Here is a 9,662-nt window from a genome sequence, read left to right as displayed (position 1 = left end):
TAAAGAGAAGAGCCAATTTGGAACAATTCACTAAAGTATACCCTTTTCTATCTTTCTCTCAAGAAAAATACAAATTAAAAACGATGTAAATTATCTGGCAGAAAGGGTAATTAGGTGTGTGATGCTTCGTTCTAATTTCACCCCGTCCTGCTTGTGATTGCAACGAGACACATCGTATAGGGCCTACATCACAATCCCTTTTTTAAACAAATTAATTTCATTCAGGGCTATGTCTTGTTGCGCTTTTATCTCGTTGTTTAAAAAGCGCTAAAGAACCAATTTTACTTAAACACTTACAGATTTGGTCATCGGATTTAAGCAGTCATTCCTACTCCCTGGGTGTATCTTAGCCATTCGTCAATGTGAATGTCTCGTTCTGATTATGAATTATCTAATATGAGTCGTTCTATTTATCATTTTTAACTTAAAACTAGAGATTTAATAGTTCAAAATTGACCTGATAATTAATTTTTTTTGTCCGATTTTTTAAGAAAGATGTGAGTAAGAAGTAAAGGAGTGAATATAAAGTTTTGTGAATGAGTTATTGCATGAATGGCATACATTGTATAATTTATTTTTTTTCAAAAATTATAGAAAGAATGAACTTGATGAAGAGAAAAGGAAAAGAGGGAGAAGAGAATGAAGAAAAATAGGAATAAGAAGTAAGGGAGTGCAATAAAATTTTTGTGAATGAGATACTGCATCATTGGCATATAAATTACTTATTTAAAAAAATTATCTTCCTACTTATACATCCAGAAGACTTTCAAAAGAACATGGAGTACTAGAACTGCATTTGTAACAGAACATCGGCATGCAATGACGCCTTTGATATAATATTTCGTTTTAAATTGGATTTGACTTTCATTGGTTGGTTATTATGTGAATGTCTCGTTCTGATTATAAATACGAATAAGTATTAGTCCTATATGAATCGTTTTATTCTTAATTCTTTATTATGAAATGTAATTTCTAATATTTCATGAATTTATACCTAGATAAAAATTGAATAAAGTGACCGGTTTATGAAAAGACATGACTTTCTTAGCGCTATTTGAAGTGGTGAAGAGGAATGTTATCTGACTAAACTTAGTGATTCGAGTGCAAAGCGCGAATAAAAATATGTTATAGGGCCTATTGCGATCAGAAATTTCATATTTTAATCACGTTTTGTATATACACAAGCGCGTATTTTGTGTGGAAATCGTATTTTGCTCCTGTGTCCCGGCGTCCCGACAAACCCTTCCCGGGACGCCTATTTGTCCCGTATTTCAGAATATTGAACAAAATATAGTTAATACATTTAAAAGTGGCGAATTTTCATTAAATAACCAACAGCTGACGAAGCAGGGACAACAATTAAATCGATAACTGTGAACTTTTGCAAGTTCTGCGGTGATTTCTTGCTAACCTAATACATTGCAAACGAACTGGCCTCCTGCCTGTGTGTGGCAGGCTACTAGCTAGGCATGGAGGATCGAAGCAAATTCTCAATGGTGCAAACATCTCACATGACAGTTTTTCCACCAAAATAATCACAAAATCGGCGGGAAATTCTTATAATTATACTATGGATTCTCAGATTAATGATTTGGAGATGTAATCGGAGGAACATGTTATTGACTTTTCATAGATCTAGTTGTTTCAGCTTTCGTTTTGAGTCTTGGTGTGCACGATGCTGCGATGCTTCATCTAATTTTTAAGTTTGACAATATTTTCACTTTGAAATTTTATTCATTTCTAAAACATTTTATGTTTAAAATTTTGAAAATACATTAAAAACACCAAATAAAATTAAGATTTTTATTAGTAATTGGATTTTTTTGTTTACTTGAAGTTTGAACTTTCCCTTTTTCTTTATTTTATATATACCCTATATCCTTTCTGCTTGCCTTTTTTGTTCCATCTATCTTTCTTTCCTAGACATTTTCTTTTCTCTCTCTCTGTCTGTTCATTTTTCTTTCTTTCCTTCTTTATCAAATATACTTTTTTATTTCCTTCATTCTTTCTTTCCTTATAATTACCTTGGCATCCTTCTCTCTTCGTCTCCTGTTTCTTTTCGTTCTTTCTCTCCTTCCATTATTTTCTCTTTTTTCGTTCTCTCCTCCTAGCTTCATTCTTCCCTTCCACTGTTTATTCCTTTCTTTATTTTTCCCTTCTTATTCTTTTCCCTTATTTTTACTTTCTTTCTTTTGTTTCTTTCTTTCAAAGAATGAAGGAAACATGTTTATTTCCTTCATTCTTTCTTTCCTCCTTTTTCTCACCTTTCCCCCTTTAATTCCCTCCTTTATTTTGTCTTTCAGACATTTAGTAATCTTCCCTTCCTTCCTTCCTTTCTTTCTTTCTTTCTTTCTTTCTTTCTACATTCATTTCAAAGAATGACGGAAACCTTTTTTTATCTCTTTTATTATTTCTTTCATCCTTCTTTTATTCTAACTTTCTGTTATTTTTTCTGTTTTCCTTTATTTTCTTTCCTTCCCAATCATCTCTTTTCTTTCTCTCCTTCGATCATTCTTTCGTTCACCTTCCCTTCTAATTCTTTATATTTTTTTTCAAAAGTCTTATAATTATACTATGGATTCTCAGAAGCCCACACTTTGTGTGGGTGGGCTTCTTTGTTGATCTTCGTTTGTCAATTGTCCCGTATTTCATTTTGTGAAATCTGGTCACCCTGGACTCTCCCTTCCTTTCCCCCTTTTGTCCACAAACATCCCAGATGCCCGGCCGTATCCTCGTATCCGCGTATCCACGTATCCTCGTATCCACGTATCCGCGTATCCTCGTATCCGCGTATCCTCGTATCCATGTATCATCGTATCCATGTATCCACTTATCCTACGTATCCACGTACGTATCCCAGTAGTATCCACGTATCCTCGTATCCATGTGTATCCACGTATCTTAGTATCCACTTCTGTCTCAAAGACTTATTAAGTATAAAGTTCTGAAAAAGTACGTCGTATCCATTGTTTTTCTCGTTTTAAAATCTAGAGATTTTTGTAATCGATTCATGACATTGGATTCTAAAGGTAAGCCTCTTGGGAGGGATCCGAGTGTGGTCGAATGTGGAATTAAGTAAGCTTGCTTTAGCTACAGATCTAACGTTAGAGAGCCGTGAGTTGGATCGACAGTGCATGACTGAGTGCGAGTGGTGCGTGTGCGATTGATTGGCTACCGCGTATACAGGCGCCGTACCGGTACCTGGCCTCAGTCCGCAGCTGGTCGGCGATGCGAATTCAGCGGTGCGGTATTCTACCTACCGCATGGTTGAACGAACCACTTATCTGGTGTACAAGGTTATGAATAACTTTGTCCTGAGTTAAACCCAGGTCACATTTGTTCTACGGCGGCCGTACAGCGAGTCGAAAACAGTCGTTTTAACATTTTTGTACCAGCTAAATATACCGGTACCGTAGGTGGTTTTAATAAAAATGAATAAAACGGCTGTTTTTGACTCGCCGTACGGCCGCCATAGAACAAATGTGACCAAGCCTATTAGTAACCCCTGTGTGGTGAAATAATGTGGGTAATGCTTGGCATATTTTCTCTTGTTTTGGGGATAGACTATGCTTGAAGTTGAAGCCTTAGGCCTAATTGTTTCACTCAGTTCCAATCTAACTTAGATTGAAACTGTGATACTAGTCAAGTGTAGAAACAATCAAGGCTTTAGTTCAATTTCAAGCATTAAGGATTCGCCAAAATTCGACATGTGCCTAAGTTGGATGTTTTTTCTAGATCAAGTTAGGCTTTTATGCAATATTTTTTGTTCTAAAATTTCTTTTCAGAAAATGATGTTTGCAGCAATATTTGTTTGTCTATTTTTAATTGCAATGGTCATTTTATAATTCTATCTCAATAGGTAATAAAATCTTGAAATGAATCGCCATGTTTTACGCCCATCATTTGACATCCCCCGCCTTTCATTCGACATTCAAATTAAAGTCAATGCGTGCTGCTGAATTGCACCGCATGCGATGTGCAACCCAGAAGTTGCCGTGGCCGTTCGCTCCCGCATTGCAACATCTCTTGATAAATTTGTTTTACTCGAACGTTAGAGTTACAGTTAAAGATGGCATGAATAAAGTAGAAAACTTAAATATGTGGCAATATATTTTGTTACTTGTCATAATTTGGTGAAAATGGCATGGATCTCCCTTTAGCTGTAAAATGTCTTAAAGTGATTTTTGTACTTTGTAATTTCAGAGGCCTATGGAGCTGAGTGAGGATGAGGATCCAGTTTTGCAAGATAAAACGACACCAAAACCAAGAAAGAGGGTCAGATGCCCCTATGAATTTGTAAGTATTTGTAAGACTATAAATATGAATGTGGGGTGTTAGATCTACATGTATACCGTTTGTAGCTAAATCATTCCATGTACATGATTCAATTGATTGATTGCTTTGACTATTTTTAAATTGTTTTAATGGTTAAGCCTATGGTAAAACATGATGGTGGGCCCCAAGTCTGCGCACCTAACAATTTAAGTTAAGATTTAACATAATTTTTTTCTTATTTCACAAAATATGTTGGTTAGTAATGTTCCTTATATTATAAAGAGTATAGTGTACCCAATTTCTCATTGAAAAATGAAAGAAAATATAGAATTTCCTTGAAAAACCTCGGGCAGTCATTTTCAGATTGAAAAAAAATGGTATAACCCCATGTCTGCGCACTCATTCACTTTGCACACGATTCAGGAATTTTTTTATGAATACCTGTCGATGTATTGCATGTGTAAAGTTCATGCTTGTTGTGTATCTTCTTTTACTAGAATTGTGCAGATAGGTGGGTGCGCAGACTTGGGAGACCGCGCAGATATGGGGGAACTGACCATACTTGTTTATAGATCTTGCCCCATTGATGTTATATGGGTCATAGAGGGCTGTTTGGCTAAGCTATATCAATCAAAATGATGATAATCATAATAGATTTATGAAATTGATTTCTATTCAGGATGTTGAAAGCATCATTTTGAAAGGTAGAAACGGAAGGGGCTTGCTGGAGGCATTAACTCGAGGACGGGTTCTAAACAACAGCGAGAGAATTCAACTCAACTGAGTGTTGGTTAACCATCTAATTGAAGAGCATTGATGGAAGTAAGTGTATTTGGGGGTTGAATTTGCGCCTATTTCCTCTGCATATCTCTTCGATCAGTCATTACGTCCCCTATAGATTGCTGCACGCTCAAAATTCTGTTTTTTCTCACCTGTTTGAAGCTCAGATTAAAAAGAAGGGAACCTTCACTCATGCCTTGCCATCAACATGAAATAACCTCACTCAAGTGATTAGAAATAGCAGTTCATCTGGCACCCCAGACTTTTGCTTAATTATCCTGAAATGCACCAAGTGAAATTAAAGGGCTAGTCCATCCCAGAAAAAATCCCCAGATTCAATAGAAAAAATCAAACAAAAAGAAAACTGAAAATTTCATCAAAATCTGTTGTAAAATAAGGAAGTAATGACATTTTAGTTTTGCTTATTTTTCACAAAACAGCACAACTCAGTGATATGCAAATGAGAGAGTTGATAATGTCACTATTTCTTTTTTGTTTTATTGTATGAATAATGTAATATTTCAATTTTCACAGATTTTACAATAAGGCCCCTTTTGGTTGAGCCACAAAATGTTAAAACAATGGCAGTTTCACTTGTTCAGGAAGGAAAACTTTGTTTATCATAACAATGAGGAGAAAATTAAAATATTCCATATTGCATGTAACAAAATGCAAAAGAAAAAGTGAGTGGCCTACATCATCAGTTGCCTAATTTGTATATCTACCAGGATGTGCATATAATGTAGGTAATTGTTTTGTGAAATTAAGTGAAACTTTGAAATTTTCTTATTTTACATCTGATTTTGATTAAACTTTCAGTATTATGCTTGTTTAATTTTTATCTATTTATTCCAATCAACTTTTTATTTGGGTGGACTTGTTTATATGGAGATTTTTGCGTAGAAATTTGCATGGTTAAATTTGTTTAATAATTATTTCTTACAAACTTCAATTCACACTTGTAGTCCACGTATGAAATGCAAGTGCCGGATATCAGCATGATTGTGATTTTGGCAGACGAGATTGGAAGGCCCACCCACTTACATGTAGTCTAAAAAAGTCCAAACCAGCCCAATTTTTCAAGTTTAAACATATTGTTTAAATAGGGATATACAGTTCATTATCTCTACCTCTTAATATGACTTTACCTCTTTATTCTATTGTACTTCTGATCATATTTTCAGTACATGTTATTAATATTTTTGGCAAATTTCATCTTTTGCATTTTTAATCAAATCAAATCTTGTTTTGTATATTCAATCTATTTTACACCTATTTTTTGAAAGCCCACCATCACAAGTGAAGGAAAGCCTTGCGCACAGCCTTCTGGATCAATTCAAAATTTTGAAGGACATCAACGGAATCACAGGATATGTAAGTATCTTGTATTCTTGTTTTGTGGTGCTGTGGAAGCAAGGATAGCAAACATAAGAAAAGCAGCCCGAAACAATAGCCCTTTGATGTAAAACAATGCACTAGTTGAACTTTTAATTTGGTCTCAAAAGATGCTCGAGACTTGAAAGTATAATCTCTGTGAGCGGCACGGTCAAAAAATTTCGGGCAGCGGAATTACCACGGAAAAGGCAGTGGAGGCCCCCGCACCGTGGCCTTTTAGGGTGAAGAGGAGATTAATTGCAGAATTGTTGACTACTGTGGACCGGAGAGCAACCCTTCCAGAATCCTTGAATTATAATCTCTAAAAATCAAATGGTGTGCTAGGCACATTTGTTTACCTTGACATCCTATATCACATTATAACTTAGCATTGCAGTAAAAAATTGAAGGGTGGCCTTCCGAAAAACAATGTTGTGTCAATTTCTATGTTATTTTGGACAAGGAATTCGTTTTTAACAACAATAAATGGATAAATACTGTCTTTTAACTTAAAATTTAACCCTTAATTTGGGGGGGGGTCAATTTCCTGTCCAGTAATTTGTTCAAAACTTACTACCTAATCAGCCAAATTCCTGTTGACAAAAAAAAGAAAACCCTTCACCCAATCCCGGGTTGGGGGGCAGTCAAACATATTGCTGTACACACGTGTGACCAAAAAACTTGTTTAAAGGGGTGTTTTTTTTCAGTTTTGGACGCGGTCCACGCGTGGACTTGCTAAGGGTATCAAAAACACAGATTTTCAAGAAAAAGGGTGGTTTTGAAAGACTGGTTAATGGTCAATCGCAGGGTCAAACATATTCAGGGTATGTTTTTCCCCAAGGCTTTTTTTTTAAAGACTAGCCAAACGTGTTTAGGGTATTTTCCCCCAAGCTTTTTCCCTCGAGATCATATTTTGGCTACAACTTGTTTAGGGGCCAAAATGTTTATTTTTGAAATTTATGTATTTATTCATTTATATATTTACTACTTCATTTTATTTATTTTTTTGTGGTGGGGGGGGGGGCAATGGTACTTACCTATATTATTGAAACATTGCAGGCTAATAGCTTGCCAACACAGTTGCAATATGATACTTAACATGTCATGGTAGTTTCAATAGTTCTGTTAACAAGGAAAAAATAGTTTACTTCGAATTCAAGCACAAAATGTAACTAAACCACCTATTGGGGTGCAATCCAATATGACATATTTTCTTTTCTGTGTTTGTAAAATGTTGATTTAATCTCATTATGTGTCATTTATTGAGAAGCTGAAAATATATTATTTTATGAAAACAAGAACATTTTTATCATGACAGAGTAAATTGCCTGCACTTAGTCAACTTTCCCTTGAATCTCATCTGTTCAATACAGGAAGGAACATCCACTGAATATTCTTTGGCCGATCTTGATGCAAAGGATCGACCACAGCCTTTCTTGTTGATCCTTGGAGGCACCCTGTGGAAACCGATCCAGGTTTTGTCATTGTCGAGCGTAACACCGTCCAGTGTACATGTACTTCCATCAAGCAAGCTATAGATGTCTGCTTTAAGTTAACCTATGTGCTGGATGTTGACTACCACACCCAGTGTTTTCCTGCATGGCAAATGCTCCAGCAATTGGTGCATGAATTGCCTCCCGGTGCTTTGAGTGGTGTTGTCCTGCTCAGCTTTTGAACTTTGCTGGGCAACATCAAGAAGGAATTTTAATCTGAATAGGCAGCATTCAGTACTAAGGAAGCAAGTAACAGTAGTTTTGTATTAAATAGGCGATTTCTCTTGGTTCTCCTTGTTAATGATTAAAGACTTAGACCGTAACCAAAACTGAAATAGACAAATCATATACCATTTGAAAGCTTATAAGCTACTTAACACAGAAAAGCAAGTTTTGTTTCACAAAATGAGCATTTGGGGGTGCGGAACACAAATGCTCATAATTCATAAGCCTGGTGTCATTACTCTGTTTTGCTTCACAAAATGAGCACTCCCAAATTATGAGGGGGGGGGGGAATCAGGTTCTGCAGATACATTGAATTATCTGTTCCCATAATAATTTGTCACTTGCTTCCTTTTGACTAAACAGTATATCATAATTCAAAAGTCAAGAAATATTACTTTTGTTGCTCACATGTCAAGTACGTCTCGTAAAGTAAAAAAAAAAATATTAAAAAAAGTTTTGAGAAAGCTGTCACTTCCTTTTTTCAAACCATGACAGAGTTATCAATGTGAAAATGACAAAAACTCATCTGGATGGATATCTGGACTAAATTGCAACATATGTGTTGACACACATACAAACAACCTGGTATTGTTTATTTATATTTTTGCAAATGTTTACATTGTTTATGGATGAAAGTTAAATGGAATATGATAGCTAAATGTGAGAGTTATTGGTTATGTCACATCTGGATCAATCAAGGACTTTGAGATGGGGACTGCCTTTTTTCCAGCTCTTGTCATATTTTTGGCTTATATAAAATTTTCTCATGCAAATTGCCTGTGATCCTCTTCAAGTTGTAACAGTCATGAAGCTTTTGATTTATCACTTCTCCCATCAAATTGGCTGTTTTCAATGAAAAGAGAATACAGCAAAATTTAAGGGTTATGAACAAGGAAAAACGTATCAACGGGGCCTTAATTCATAATTGATAGAATAAACATATATGTATTTAACATAGTTTGAGATCAGTCGAAACTGGTTTATATTACTGCAGATGTTTCACTGAAATATTGTTGCCAAGTTGTCTATGTAGTCAAATATCTATTGAAAATTCAACAATGCAGAGAAGTCAAACATTGTATAGATATTACTATAAAACGGATTAAGTAGCTGAAAAATTGTTTCACTTTTGTGACAACTTCAAATGTCATCAAAATGTATCGATATGTTTAAACATATCTACATATGTATTGAATATGTAAACAGATTACAACCTCACAGTCCATCACCAATAATGCCTTCTTTTCTGAGAGCAACAAGTCCTTCTCAAATATTTGAGTGCATGTCGGATATAGTTCAACCCTAAGAAGACGGGGGGGGGGGCTGATTCAGCCCCCCCCCTCAACATTTTTCGCGATAAATCCGCCGAGCGAAATTTTTTGACCACGTCACTCGATGACTTTTTACGTTCAAGTCTCTTGCAACTTTTGAGACCAGAATTTTGACCCCCCCCCCCGGTACGCGGTTCTGAAAATAGACAACATTTTGTAAGTGCATGCAGACCCCAAATTACTC

The 9,662-nt window shown here is 35.6% G+C and overlaps 1 long non-coding RNA gene across 1 annotated transcript; it reads left to right on the top strand.

The window, feature by feature from the left end:
* The first annotated feature begins 3,717 nt into the window (after positions 1 to 3,717).
* Positions 3,718 to 6,639, top strand: LOC121406405. The gene is made up of 3 exons (XR_005968794.1): positions 3,718 to 4,296; positions 4,955 to 5,097; positions 6,342 to 6,639. It is a non-coding gene; the product is annotated as an uncharacterized LOC121406405 (long non-coding RNA).
* Positions 6,640 to 9,662: the final 3,023 nt, after the last annotated feature.

The sequence above is a fragment of the Lytechinus variegatus genome, chromosome 1 (genome assembly GCF_018143015.1).
Source record: "Lytechinus variegatus isolate NC3 chromosome 1, Lvar_3.0, whole genome shotgun sequence".
In the NCBI taxonomy this organism is placed as follows: Eukaryota; Metazoa; Echinodermata; class Echinoidea; order Temnopleuroida; family Toxopneustidae; genus Lytechinus; species Lytechinus variegatus.
The sequence above is the reverse complement of the archived record's forward strand: the minus strand, read 5'-3'. Positions and strand labels throughout refer to the sequence as shown.